Here is a 14,721-nt window from a genome sequence, read left to right on the forward strand (position 1 = left end):
ATTTGACTCTAACCCTTTCAACTTTCAGCATTTCAATCTTAGTTCGCTTCAGTTTCAAATTGGTAATAAGTCTATCCCAAGTCAGCCTCTGGCACTCAATTTTAGTGACAAAAATATCGTTCAAGCATATTACTCATTATTCTCTGGTACTTCTCTTTATTTTTCTGATAGTGGGAACGGTATATCGCGTGAGGACTACGATAATGGATTTGCCCTGTATGCCTTTATTCTTTCACCAACCATGGAAATTGATTCCACCTGGGACTTAATTCGCGACAGTAGTGTGACATTAAAGGTCTCTTTTGCTTCGGCACTTCCCTCCTCAGTCACTTGTGTTATTTATGGAGAATTTGATTCTCTGGTACAAATTGACAAGAACCGCGCCATATATACTGATTATAGCAAATAAACCTTCAGTTGAGTGAGTGTCAGCCTCAAAGTAGGATCACAATATGAGAGTCGTTATCGATTTTATAGGATTTCGAGATAATAATGGAAAATATATTCCGAAAGAAATAGCTGTAGTGGATCCAGATTCTAATTGTTTGCAATCATGGGTATTTAAACCTCCGTGCGCATGGGATGATCTCGATATCAGAATACAAAATGAAAATTTATGGGAAACTCAAAATGTGCACGGCCTCTCTTGGCAAGCTGGAGAAGTGAATTTTACCAATATGTCTACTATTTTATCCTGCTGTACCGAAAATGCCGCAGGCATTTATTCCTTTGGCGCAGAAAAGTGCCATTTCCTTTCTACCTTACTTCAACACGCTGTGATTAACTTGGAGCAGCTTGGATGCCCTAAATCAGCTCTACTAAGTTTCCCTACCTATACCTGCTGTGAGAAGAACCACCGCCTGAGAAAAATAGCTTGTGCTCTGAGAAACGCGCACCTGTACGGTCAGTTTCTACACCACTACAGTTTCATTCAGCACGTTGTACCTGCATGTGCCTCAACCCAAGACGAGAACAACTCGTCATCAGACTACAAAGAAGGCAGCATCTCGTCGTCAGACGAGAACTTATATTCATTGAATTCGGCTGCAAAATGGATACCATAAGCATTGCCATGACAGTACATCAAGACAGTGTTCTATCTGAAAGCTTCGTTGGAGTGTTTGCAGACAATACATTACCGAAAAATATCAAGCTTCCAGCTTCCCTGATTATCAATACAGACAGAGATTCGGGGCCGGGAATACATTGGACTGCCCTGTACATTGATTCGAATTGCCACGGAACATACTTTGACAGTTTTGGTGAAAACCCCAGTGCTTCTGTGACAGCGTTTTTGAAACGCAGGTGCCTTTGTTGGTGTATAAACAGAACAGTTATTCAGAATCCATTGTCCAGTGTGTGCGGATTGTACTGTATTATGTTCCTCTATTATGCCAGCAGAAATCTAACTATGGAATACTTTCTATCTTTCTTTGGGAAAGATTTGAAAAAGAATGACCGCATAGTGAGAAAAAAATTTACAAATGCATTTTCTTGACTTTATCAACAGTGTGGATGCTGTGAGACCCTAATCAGGGCACAGAGCTTTGTAGTAGCTGGAGGTTCATTAGCCTCAGAGTACTTGGGTAAAATGTGAACATGGATAGCAGAATTTTGAGTGAACAGTAAAAGACAATCAGCCTGAATATCGCACTTGTGAAGAAATTATATTAGAGATAAAAAAAGCGTTAGTATAACGCTACTTTGTAGTAGAATGATATGTAACAATTGAAAAAACTTGATGTATTACATACTTTGTAGTAGACTAGTTTGTGAAAATAAAAATTTCGTGTGTAGAAACCATTTGTTTCATTTATAAAAAGTGGTATTGAATTACTAAAAAAGGTACTTGAAAAGTAAATAAACCACCGCAGTATTAAAAATAATACCTACCCTAACAGTAAGAAAATACCGAGGAAACTCTAAAATAAGCAAACTTTCCTACGAACCAAACCAAAAATAGCGTAGTGGAAGTCAATAAACCCTAACAACAACAACAACAAGATTCAACAACTACATCAAAACAAAAACAACAACAACAACAATAATAATAATACTAATAATAATAGTAATAATAAAGTTTGTGGGTACAGTTTTACTTAAAAGTACTTCTTCCTTAGTGATAGAGAAATTTTTTAAATAAAAAACAACTCAAAGTTAAGAATTAAAAAATATAAGATACAAAAGGCAACAAATAGAAAAGTTAATAAAAGAAGTTGAAAAAATTATCTTTGCAAGCCAAAATTGCAATAAACACTCCTGCCAGAATAGTTGATATTGTGATATTAGAGTAAAAAATGGAAATAAACTTTTAAAATAACAAGTTAAAAGTTGAAAAATGTCTTTGTGAGTCCAAAATTTAATAAAAAATGTTGCTTGAATCGTTCAAATAGCGTTTTCTGAGTAATACACAAAAAATGCGAAATATTGTCTCTAACAGTAAAAACATCTGGTCAATTTTACATGAATCCTGATGTTTATAACCCAATAATCAAATGGGCCGTGGTTCGCAACCCAGAAATAAGAGCAAATAGTGGATCGCATCCACTTTAACCTGTAGATACTGGAACAGAATGTTCCTAGTTCAGCCAAATTCGTTACGTCTTAGGTTAAATAGTCTTTGCAATGTTACAAAAGGCGGCAGAAATACCGCGTAGATTACTTCTGCCAAATAAAATTGGAACCTCAAAGAAAATCAATACTCGTGTGTAAAAATTTGGCGACACTTGCCTTCCATTCAACTTCGGAAGAAGACCAAGCGAAGGGGACCGTAACAATGGCGACCCTTTCTTCCCCACGCGTATCCATGAACGCGCGCGGTTTGGGGGCGCCGATGAATGCAACCACATAACAGGTTCTTCCGTAACAGGTTAATATTATTAACATGGATTCCGCTCGCATACTTCGTTTGCATATAGGATACATCGTTCAATTTCTTCGCCTTTAAAGCGAACATGTGTTATAATATCTTCTACCTCCGATCGAACGCGTCGACACCGGTTGAATTCGGGTAAATCCGGATCCTTAATTATACCAAATATGACTCACCACCGACGCCAAAATGGGCGGACGTGACGCCTTAGAATAGGCCGAAAATGTCTTTTGTACATTAATGGAAAAACCATTAATTCCAAGTTCCCACGTGTGCATAAAGCACCCCTGACTCATATCCGGCAGAAACGCATATATAATATACAACAATAGTGTTAGAATAGTCCGAAAACGAACTCCACAATAGTGTCTTTTGTACCTTAATGGAGAAACCATTAATTCCAAACTCCAACGTCTGTATAAATCATCTGTGACTCATATCCGGCAGAAACGCATATATAATATACAACAATAGTGTTAGCTTAGGTCAAAAACGGAATACATAATAGTGTCTTTTGTGCACTAATGGAAAACCATTAATTTCAAACTCACACGTGTGCATGAGTCATCGATGACTCATCTCCTCCTCCACCCACGACACGTGGCGCTAGATTAAATAACAATAGCGTCACCCCTCGAAAATGAATTAAAAAACCATTAATGTCAATTAACGGGTCTATTGTCAGCTCTTAAGTATTTTCCCTACTACTGGTCGTACCTAGCTTAATAATCAACTTTGAAAAACGCTTCGACCTGCCACTTGTGGAGAAATTCATACTCTCTTGTACCCCCACGTTTTTCTTCAGTAGCATTGCCCATTCCGACGATATTCAAATAAATGCACACATGGTGCGTAACTGTATCTCCTCGCTTTAAGGTCAGGATTCGAACCCGGGATCCATGGCGTCTTAGCGCGCTGACTACTCCGTCACAAATGTACATCCCTTTGTATTAAATTTTACTCGAAGTTGAAGTTTGTTTTAAATCCACTTGTTGCTTAGATAGGTTAATGTGGACCGGGCATACACTTCAAGGGGTATCCGTACCATAACGTGCGCTCGAACTCGGGACCCTTTGACCACAAGGCGACGACGCTACCACTACACCAACGGGAAGGTTCTGGTGCAGTTTGCAAGTGGAGTGAATGGTGTAACAAGCATGCACCCCTTCCGTCACGATTTCACTTACTTCAGCCGGTTGCCCCGCCGCTTCTCGAATTTGTCAAACAACGGGGAAAGAGGATCCTGCTTTGTTCGGATTTCCACTGAAGATGCACAAAAAATTCGGACAAATCCGAGAAAAGACCAAGCAGAAAAAAATGGAGAAAGAGTCGCTTGAAAAGACTCACGCGCGCGGCCACTGACGCGCTCCCTGACGCAACAATAGCAGAGAGCAGCGTAACAGAGCACAGGTGACCTAGCCATCTGTCACGAGACAAGACACAGGACGAGCATTGTCAAAGCCCTGTTTCCAAGATTCGCGGCGGAAAACCAGTTCCGTTCGTCGATCAACTCGAGCGTGCCGTTCACCGCACGTTGGGACGAGCGCTAATCTGTAGTGGATTGGATGACCAACTCTCTTATATATCCCGGGATATTTTATTTTTAAAATTTAAATTTATTTTATTTTCAAAATTTAAATTTATTTTATTTTCAAAATTTAAATTTATTTTATATTTAAAGTTTAAATTTATTTTATTTTTAAAATTTAAATTTACTTTATTTTTAAAATTTAATAAATTTAAATTTATGTCATTATTTATTTTCCAGTTTGTGCTGTTGCCGTCGATGATTAAATATTCGTGTACTGTTATGAAAAATACTTCACAATTCGCGAAGGCGAAGCCAAACTTCTGTGGGCCGATTACATATCTAAATTACCTGAATATTAGCATAAATAGAAACGCAGCAAATCACTTTTTCACAAACTTCACAACTGTTACATCGAATTCTTGACTGTTATCTCTGTTACCATGGCAACGACAATGTTGCCAAACACATTAACGTAATACAATTTATCATAAAGAGAAAACGAACTTTATAAAACATCAACTTTTACATTAACATTTGAAGTTAAAAATAGATAATAGTTATACGTAATTGTACATTTACAAACGAACATAAGAAGTAAAATAAATTTGTGCTGTGGAGAACAATCACAAGTTTATTTTTATATCCTATGATCTCTCATTTTGCCTAATCATACGGACCAGTAAGATATTTTTACGTCTCTCCACAACGTGCGAAAACAACATTTCAAGATCTCCACGCCACATTTTGACCAATGTTTAACTTCTGTAGTGTTGAGTATAACCGTTTAGCTGCGTTATTTTAACACCAATGAAGTTAAACATTGACCAGGAAATTGTGTGGGCCTCCTAGAACTGTTTTCTGTGTTAGTTGATACCAATATTTTTCCACTGTACTTTTTTCATCATCAGTCGACTAAAAATTCACCTGATTTTAAAGATTTGTTGCGTGAAATTGAGATGCAGAGGAATAATTACCCTGTATATTTTACAGATAAGATATATTGAGAGAAGACATGTAAATCAAATAATAAAATAAACAGGTGTCTACATCCGGGGATATGTGAAAGATATTGTTTATACGACGCGAGTGAGATACATTGATAAATTGAAACACATAATAAGAAAACTATAGCTATTGTGGATGTTGGCATGCTGACAGGAACCTGACAAGAAATAGACGTTCATCTTGATATTATCCGTGCGACAAATGGAACACGTACAAGTGTACTAACGAAAGATGTTTTTTTTAGTTTATTTATTTATCCATCCATGCCTCTGCAATCTGTGAAGCAAAGCCGTGCAAAACGGCAGAAAAATGGGCGGAGCAAAGTAATGCGCGCTGCTACAAACAAACGGCCGGCAGCAGAAGCCACCTTTTCCCCTCCATCCGCTCAATTCCCCTCTAACGCATTCATTGGTCGAGCCCTATCGAGTCCTACTTGCGCAGAGATATATTTTCGTTCGCTTGCTCCAGATTCCCGGGTCAGAGTATATATTCGTTGGATTTCCAATCATTTCTGTTTCATACCCGATTAAAATGTGTGACACCTTTTGTAGACACCCTTTGTATAAGAAACGATTAATTGATTGATTTGGTGTTTTAAGTCCACTTTATGCACATTAAGGGTAATTGGGACTGGACCTACAGTTTAAAGTGGAATCCGAACCACTCTGTGTCTCCACCGGGAATCGAACCCGGGACCCCTTGATTACAAAGTGTCAACGATAAAAAAACTGACAAACTGACCCGTAAATTATTTTTTGTATCTACGCGTATGTAACAAACTGTTGCACTGCTATCGAAGCCTTCACTACAGTAAAACCTCGTTAATCCGGACTAATGGGGGGATAAGTTGACCGGTTTAACGAAAGTCCGGATTAACTGAAATAACCTAAAATAACAGTAGAAAGTGCATTAAAACTCCGTTTCTAGCAACAAAACATGTTTATTACGGTGTATTTAAAGGGCATAGGCCTAAATACACTATACAGTACAGTAAAATGTAAAGCCGTTACGGAGCAATATGACGAACGCGATTGTTGACTTCTAGCCACATTTAAAACCTTGCATTCTGCTTTTTTCCCTTTTACCTGTCCGGATTAAGCCAAGTCCGGCTTATCGGGGTCCGTATTAAGGAGGTTTTACTGTACTTTTCTCACACTTGTAAATTGTTAAAGAAAAACATATTTTTGAAAAAATATAAAGAAGAATACAAGGACAAAAGGTAAATAATGTTCGCAAAACAACACACATAATAAGTTCTCTTACAGAACTAAACAGCAGATGCTCCTCGGCGGTTCACCACACGAGCGGGTTGGAAATAACAAGATCAGAAAGGCAGAGGAACTTGAGAGCAGTCAACTACAATCGAGCATCCCTGTACCTTTGATCTCCGGCCTTTGTTGCCAGAAGATCCTTTCGCAAGCAACCGAGGCACGAAATAAGGTTGTTCGGCGCCGAAGAGCTTTCGCACCTCGCTCTACTTGCCGCGTTTCGATGAAAGGAGGAGTTGCCGAGGGGGCAGAATCAATTGTCATACGCGAGAGAGCACGCATCGAACATCACCGCCTTCGAGGATCGATCGGTTTTTCAGGAAGAGGTGCCCTTTCGATGTCTTTGTGAAACTTTAATCAACCGACTCACAAGAATTGGCTCTGTATCACTCGAACGGTAGTACTGCATTCTAATTCCCTTTTCACCCTTAAGTTTCGAAAAAGTGGAATTTGGAAAATCCGATTCTCAATTATTCTTACAGCTGATTCTTTTTCAGTGGAAACATCACTCCTGTCTTACTGTTTGGCACACACAGGCTATAGGGTAACTGGTCACAGGTCACAGGGTCAATGTTTTTTTTTTTAAATTCCCTTTTGTTTGAATCTTTGTCTTTGATACAGTGTATCCAACTGATGAACAGAAAAACCTTGCACTTTTGGGCGAATCGAGTCACAAAAATCGGGTGAATAGGGTCATCACATGATGTACCCATTTACCCTGAAAGAGGCTTCTAAATAAATTTGTCTACTACAGATGGAACAATATACAAAGAAATTGTCAACTTCCTGGAAGGAGGACGACATGTAGAAAGCGATTAAGGCATTTAGGAAAGGTAGGAACTAACGACATGCTGTTTGGTGTTCCTTATTCATATCTTCAGAGAAGAATACAGAGTGACCAGGACAAATCCCTGAGAAAAAAGGGGGTAAGCTACTTTGACCGTTGATCAGAAGGATGGACTGGTTAGAAAGTAAATAAAATTGAAGACTAAAATTGGTAAACGCTGTGTCACAATAATTCAAACACCGTTTTCCACGTTAAACTGTGAAATATGCCATGCTTTATAATGTGGTAAACGTGAAATGTGGCTTTGAGTCCTCTAAGTAGTTCAAAGGGCGTGTAAAGAGGTCACTAGTGTGCACGTTCTTACGGGCTGATGTGGAACGATGCGAGTTTCGAACACTTTCGCTTTTGGCATGTAACGATTGATAAATTTTGGTAAATTTCTTTATTATTCAAATTACTTTTCGATAGCCCTCGTATAAATTCTTTTGTAGTGTAATCTTTTTGAATGTATATTTTATCCTTGTTAAAATTTGTAACGCTGTTTCTGCCAAGCGAAAAAGAACGCAAAGAAAGTTGAAGCTTGCATTCTTTTTCTTTCTAATCAACAATGGGTTCTTTTTCGTTCGGCGCTGCGACGCCAAGGGTCCCGGGTTCGAATCCCGGTCGGGCTTGGTTGTTTGTGAATGTCCATTCATCAATTTCATCATTTCATCACTCATCCCCATCTTCGCAAATTAGCCAAGAGGCACAAAACGCGAAGTAAAATAAACTAAATCAATCAATCGTTCGGCGCTGCGCGGTTTTGTAAGTAAGTTTTGCTCCATTGTGTTTCTCGATATGCCTTTTTGGAAGGGGCAATTGTTTAAGCTAAAAATATCTTTCCATATGTCTAAATCTTTTGTTCAGGGAATAGGATTGCGTAATCCCGCGAGTATAAATACCAGCCGTTTCGCTGGCAAAGGAATCAGTTGATCAGTATATTCCGGAATCTTTAGGTGATTAAATCGCTTGTCGAGGTCCAGGACTGGGAGAATACGGGCGTTGTGTGGGGAGTGGCTGGTCAGCTCTCCCTTCCACAATGTCCGAGGTTTTCCGTAAGCCACCTTTCAGGATTTGTGCTGGTCATCATGATCCTTAAAGGCGATTTTGGCAGGCTTATAAATAATTAATTCATATATAAATATTTAATCTTAATAATTTGAACTTTGAAATTATTCATAAATTTTAAATTCTGTCGAAGTTGGCACTGGTCAGTGTGGCTCCGATGTAAATTCAAATTAAATAAATTAGGCTCATCAAAGATATACATCCTTCTCGTAGAGTAAATTTTTTTTGTGCTAAATCATTCTGAATTCTCCTGGTAAGGAGGTTCAATTAAATAAATTTGATTCTTTTTTAGTTTAATCCGAGAGCATACCTCTGGTCAGAGGGTGTCTTTTAAATCTGATAGCTTATATAGTTTTCATGTGCGTTTTAAAGTCTGAGTATCCGGAACGTTGAGGAAGGTTTATGGTTTCTCCTATTTAGGTTTTATTTAGATGTAATTTTGAAACAGCTATAATAGGTGACCGGTCGAGTATATGTTTTTTATAGAAATTCATTTAATGTAAAAGTCTAATGTTTTGCTTTTGCAATGTGAGTAGCCAAAAGGGTAGACATAGAGTCCCCTATTATGTTAAGGAATTCCACGTGGACATTTGTAATTTGTGGCCGAGATATGGCTTTGATATTGGGCAGAGAAAGGCTCCCCTTATATTTTGTTATGAATGTTTTTGGAGGTTGACCCTGAAGTTGGTAGTTTACCTCATGAGTTCTAGAGAACATAATGCAGATGTGAAAATATGACTAAAGCACGAATAGAAATTTACGGAAAGATGTTATGCAAATTTTTCTTTGGTTTTGGTTAATAGTCATTTTGTCGACCTTTAGTTAATAATTGTCACCTGTTTATTGAAACCAAGCTACAGCTGTGTTAGTTCTATGATGGGATATGGACATGTTATATAAGAGAGTGCTTTCTGGGTTTTATGTTTACTCTATAGCGAGTTTCAGTCTATGTTACGGATGTCGTTATTGATCTAAATTTTATTTTGGCATTGTTGTAGTTTTCCTTTTGATCACAAGTTTGTATATTTTTCACTTAACTATGTTTGAATTTGTGAATAAGTTGATTAAGGTTTAAACGGAAAACCTTCTTTCATGTTAATTTTGGAAAGTTTATTGGAAATTTGAGATGTAAATAAATTTGTAATCGTTAATGGGTATTTCCTTATAGTAAATTTGGTTCATAAGTAAAAATTAACTGGCCTCCTTTTGGTTTGATGAGGTGTCCCGCCGTCACTGGTCAGTGAGGCGGAGGCTTTATAGTCAGTATAGATTATGCTGATTTCGCTCGCGACTCGCATGCGTATCCTCACTGGTCAGTGAGATGCGGGTGCGATCACGATGGAAGTTTAAGCGTAAGGAAGGTTACCTACTTTAGAGTTAAGGTTCTTGGTTAAGTAAACACAAATTATTATTATTTTTATTATTATTCAAAAGCAGACCCTTACCCGAACTTTGGGATGCGGGCTCTCATGCCCTGCAGGAACTGAGAATTAGTTGTGGCATATATTATAACAGAAAGAGAAATTGGTAGGCAGCGACGCCCGGTCTTGGTCTTTCGAGGGGACCGAGCCGGTGTGTCGTGTGCTAGGCAACGTGGGCCAACCAAGCTTAACTTTGCAGGCACTTACAACGTTTACCACTTTCAGTCCTCAATTATGTTCGTGTAGTTTTGCCTCGACCCCAGTGGTGTGAGATAGATTGCGTTCGAATTTGTCAAGTCGCCCGCACGCTCTAATCATCATCATCATCATCATGTTCAGAGTCGGAAAACGTCAGTGATGAAGGAAACAATACTGTTTCTGTGTTCTGTAATGTCAAGTACTAATACAACGACCCTGTTTCTGTGAAATTGGTTGATTGGATAGAGTGGCAAGAAAATCTAAAGATGGTCATCACAGGAAATGTGTGATTGCACAGGGAAGAAGAAAGTTTATTTGTGGAAGATGTGCGAGCAAAAGATAAGGTCCTACACTCTAAACATAAGGTTTTTATTGGAAATTGAAGACTGATGCATATTTCAATTTCACTGAGCCGTTTCACCCTCAGATGTGACCCGATTCACCCAAACTCTGAAGGGAGAATAGGATCATGCAGAGTTGTAGGAACTCTAAATGCTGTGGGGGAAAATGAGAGAACACAAAAAGTTACTCCCTCTGTCCCATAATTATAGTCCGGTATGTCAAAATGGTAACTTTTTACTTATGTTCTTTTGGATACTTGATCGGCCAATTTGTACTGATCCTTGAGTAATAACGTTGTATGGCTCATTCCCGTGTTTAATTTTCTTCTTCTGTATACACAAGTGTCACAGTTTGAATATCGGACAAGTATTTTGTGGCAACAAACAAAAGTATACCGGACAATAATTATGGGACAGAGGGAGTATTAGTTACTGGAAATTGTAGTAAAGAATTGCTTTTATAAATTTGAAAGAAATGGTAGGAAATATTTACATTGTTTGATTTTTTTACCCGATTCACCTTACCCTATGTTAAGTATACATTTTAGCGAAAAATGCAGACTCGACCAGAACTCCAACCTGGGTCTCCGACATACCATGCCATTGCTCTACAAACTGAACTACCGGGCCAGCCCAGTTTCACCCGATTATTCTCTGTCGATGTTTTACCTGTGTAGAGTGTCTCTCTCAAAACCTGCATTTTTCGGTTAAATTGTGTTGAAAATCGTTCGAATCCGAGGCTGGCTCCGGTTATCGAGCCCTGAGCACTTTGATTACAAGGTCAATTATGGTCTTTCACACCATCTAAGAAAAATCAAACGAAAAGTGTTTTTTAACCTCTTGAAGAATATTTAAGGTTCTAGAGCCTAAGAAATTAATATAGGGCACACGAAGACTCAATGATTAGAAGAAGCTAAACCCGATTTGTGTGAAGCATTTTTTTTTTTTAAAAAAAATAGCAATACAGTCCATGAATGTAGATGTAGAGTTTATTCGTTCATTTGAACACAGCAGAGGGACCAGGAAAAATCATTTTATTATGATTTTCCCCGATGGCCTTCGTTATCTTGTAAGTAAGGTGATCCGGGTTCGATACCCGGTAGAGGCACATAGTGGTTCGGATCCCACTTTAAACTGTACCTTCAGTCCCGATTAGCCTAACTGTTCATCAAGTGAACTTAAACACCAGCTCAATCAATCAATCAATCGATTGTAAAGACATAACTTGTGCACTTTTAAAACGGAATTTTATGCATTATAATTGACTCTTCGGGGAAATTAATACCAGCTTTCATATTTTTCAATTATAGCTACTATCGTTAATTTTGTTTTGAAATACGGGATTTGCGCCATTTTAACAAGCATTTCTTTTGGACAAATTTCTTCTTCAAAAGTAAGGTAAGCATTAGAATCAATTATATTAGATTCGAGTGCAATGTATTTTTGTATAAAATTGCCTTACATTGCAATGAAAGTAAATATTCTTCAATTACTGTATAAAATAGCGTTATATTGTAATAAAATTAAAAATTAATACCATAAATCCATTCACATTACGGAAACTGCGGTAAAATATTAATATATTCTATGCACAATGAAATACTTTTCTCTTCATAAACTTTTGTCTTCTCGTTTATTATCTAAGAAACTAAAAGTTAAAATATACAAAACGGTAATTTTGCCTGTAGTATTATATGGGTGTGAAACTTGGTCCCTTACATTGAAAGAGGAACATAAATTGAGAGTATTTGAAAATAAGATCCTTAGGAAAATATTTGGACCTAAAATTAATGAGGAGACAGGTGAATGAAGAAGGTTACATAATTTAGAAGTACATAATTTGTATTCATGTCCAGATATTACTAGAATAATTAAATCAAGAAGACTTAGGTGGGCAGGCCATGTTACACGAACGGGAGAAGAAAGAAGAGTTTACAGGATTCTTGTTGGGAAACCTGATGGTAAGAGACCTGTAGGAAGACCAAGACGAAGATGGAGGGATAACGTTGAGATGGACCTAAAGGAAATCGGTAGGGATGGAAAAGAGTGTATAGATCTTGCTAAAGATAGAGACATATGGAAGGCCTGTATTGCTGCAGCTATGAACCTTCGGGTTTAAGAAGGCTAGAGAGTTAGTTAGTTAGTTATGCACAATGTAATACGTATCCAAAGTACATTGCGTGCATATATTAATAAATCATTGTTGTATAAAATTCTGTTATTCTGTAATAAAATTAAATTCTTCAACTTTGATACATCAATTCATGAGTTTTTTATGCACCTTTCTGCTTCTTTCCCAATTATGCACTTAAAACATTTTGCCTGATCTACAGACGCTATGCATTTTTTTAGCTGATGCATTTTATTTTCTGTGTGCAAGGATGGGAGAAATAATATGTGGTGGAAGGTTGAAAGCAAGGTAAAATAGTTTAAAAGGATGTTCATGTCGCTGAAGTGGTCAGCAGCTCTGTCTGGCATCTTTCTGAGGCAGATACAGGAAACTCTATTATGCGTATGTGTGTGTGCGTGAATTTTAATATATATTGTAATGAGAACCGAACGAGTATCAAAAAGCAAAGTAAAAAACCAAACCTCAACAATAACTTATTGAAATCGTATAATACAATTTACTCCTACCGGGGGCCTACCCTATAACCTGAACTCGTGCTTCAATTCTTGCGAGGTCTCCCCGATGGCGCGTCGTCGCCTTGTAATCAAGGGGTCCCGGGTTCGATACCCGGTGGAGGCACATAGTGGTTCGAATACCACTTTAAACTGTAGGTCCAGTCCCGATTAGCCTTATTGGGCATAGAGTGGACTTAAAACACCAAATCAATCAATCTGTTTTTACGAGCTCTGTGGTTTTCTTTTCCACCAAACCTGGTAGGATTGATTGATTCGATTTATTTTGATTTGCGTTTCTTCCAATTTTGGCTAATCGCGGAGATGAGGGTGCATGGTGAAAAGATGAGATGGATGAAAGGACAATTGATTGATTGATTGATTTGTTGTTTTAAGTCCACTTTATGCACAGAAAGGCTAATCGGGACTGGATCTACAGTTTAAAGTGGGATCCGAAACACTTGAGCCTCAACCGGGTATCGAACCCGGGACCCCTTGATTACAAGGCGATCTCGCTACCACTGCGCCATCGGGGAAGCCTAGGATGAAAGGACAGTCACAAACGTATGTAACACATCATGATTCCCACGAAGGAATATACTGGGCGTGAGTTTAGACGCCAGAGCCTCGTTAGTATGAAAATGCATTCTAAGGTGTACTATGTGGAACAGAGATCGAATTTCAGATGGCACCCTTTCTACCCGAAACTTGGTAGGAAAGCACGTCATACGTTTTGTATTCCACTTTATACGCAAACTAGACAAAGTTTTGCAAAGAGAGTAGTTTTACGAAAGAAATATTAATATTAGCCAGAAGATTTTTTCCAGTCTTAACTTCCACATTGTTTCACTTCGGGAAGAAAATGAATGGAGAATGACGATTCGAAACAGTTGAACAGTCCAGCGAGCGGAAATAATAAATACTTGTTTTTACAGTTCAGAAGAAAGAAGGAAACGATACCAATTCGTGATGATTCTGATTTCCACGTTAGCATCTCTTCACAGCGTGGCAGCATCGTGGCTCAAGGGTTAGTTACGGGAGCAGCGCCGAAAGCTCATAATGTTGCGAATCAAGGGTAAATTAGGCCGTAGAAAGGATTCGAATTCTACGCAACTACTGTGGATTCCAAGCTTTCAAGCATGTTAAGTCCTTTGATTTATAAGACAACTTTATCAGCCAGTTAAGAAAACAAGTTGGGGCTGGATTCACAACGTAACCTCAATATGATCCCTGGGTATCAGAATATTGGCATATCCCCAAGTTTATTGGTTGGCGATTTTCTTTAACTAACTGCCAATGAGGATATTTTTGTATGGAAATTAAATAATATTTCAACCCAATTCCATTACACAAAATGTTGTCTTGGCAACAATTATAGTCTCATAATTGCCAAATCGACGTAACTAGGGCTAGGATTTCTATGACTTAGCATATTTTTTTTTGATAAGGGTGATGTGTTCCCTAAATATATAGAAATTCATATTATGAAAAAATTAATTGAATTAAGGTGCTCTTTAAGGGCATATTTTGGCATATTTGACCATTTCTACGTGATAAAGCATATTTTCG

This window comes from Lepisma saccharinum, chromosome 4, assembly GCF_977018435.1.
Source record: "Lepisma saccharinum chromosome 4, izLepSacc3.1, whole genome shotgun sequence".
NCBI classification, from domain to species: domain Eukaryota; kingdom Metazoa; phylum Arthropoda; class Insecta; order Zygentoma; family Lepismatidae; genus Lepisma; species Lepisma saccharinum.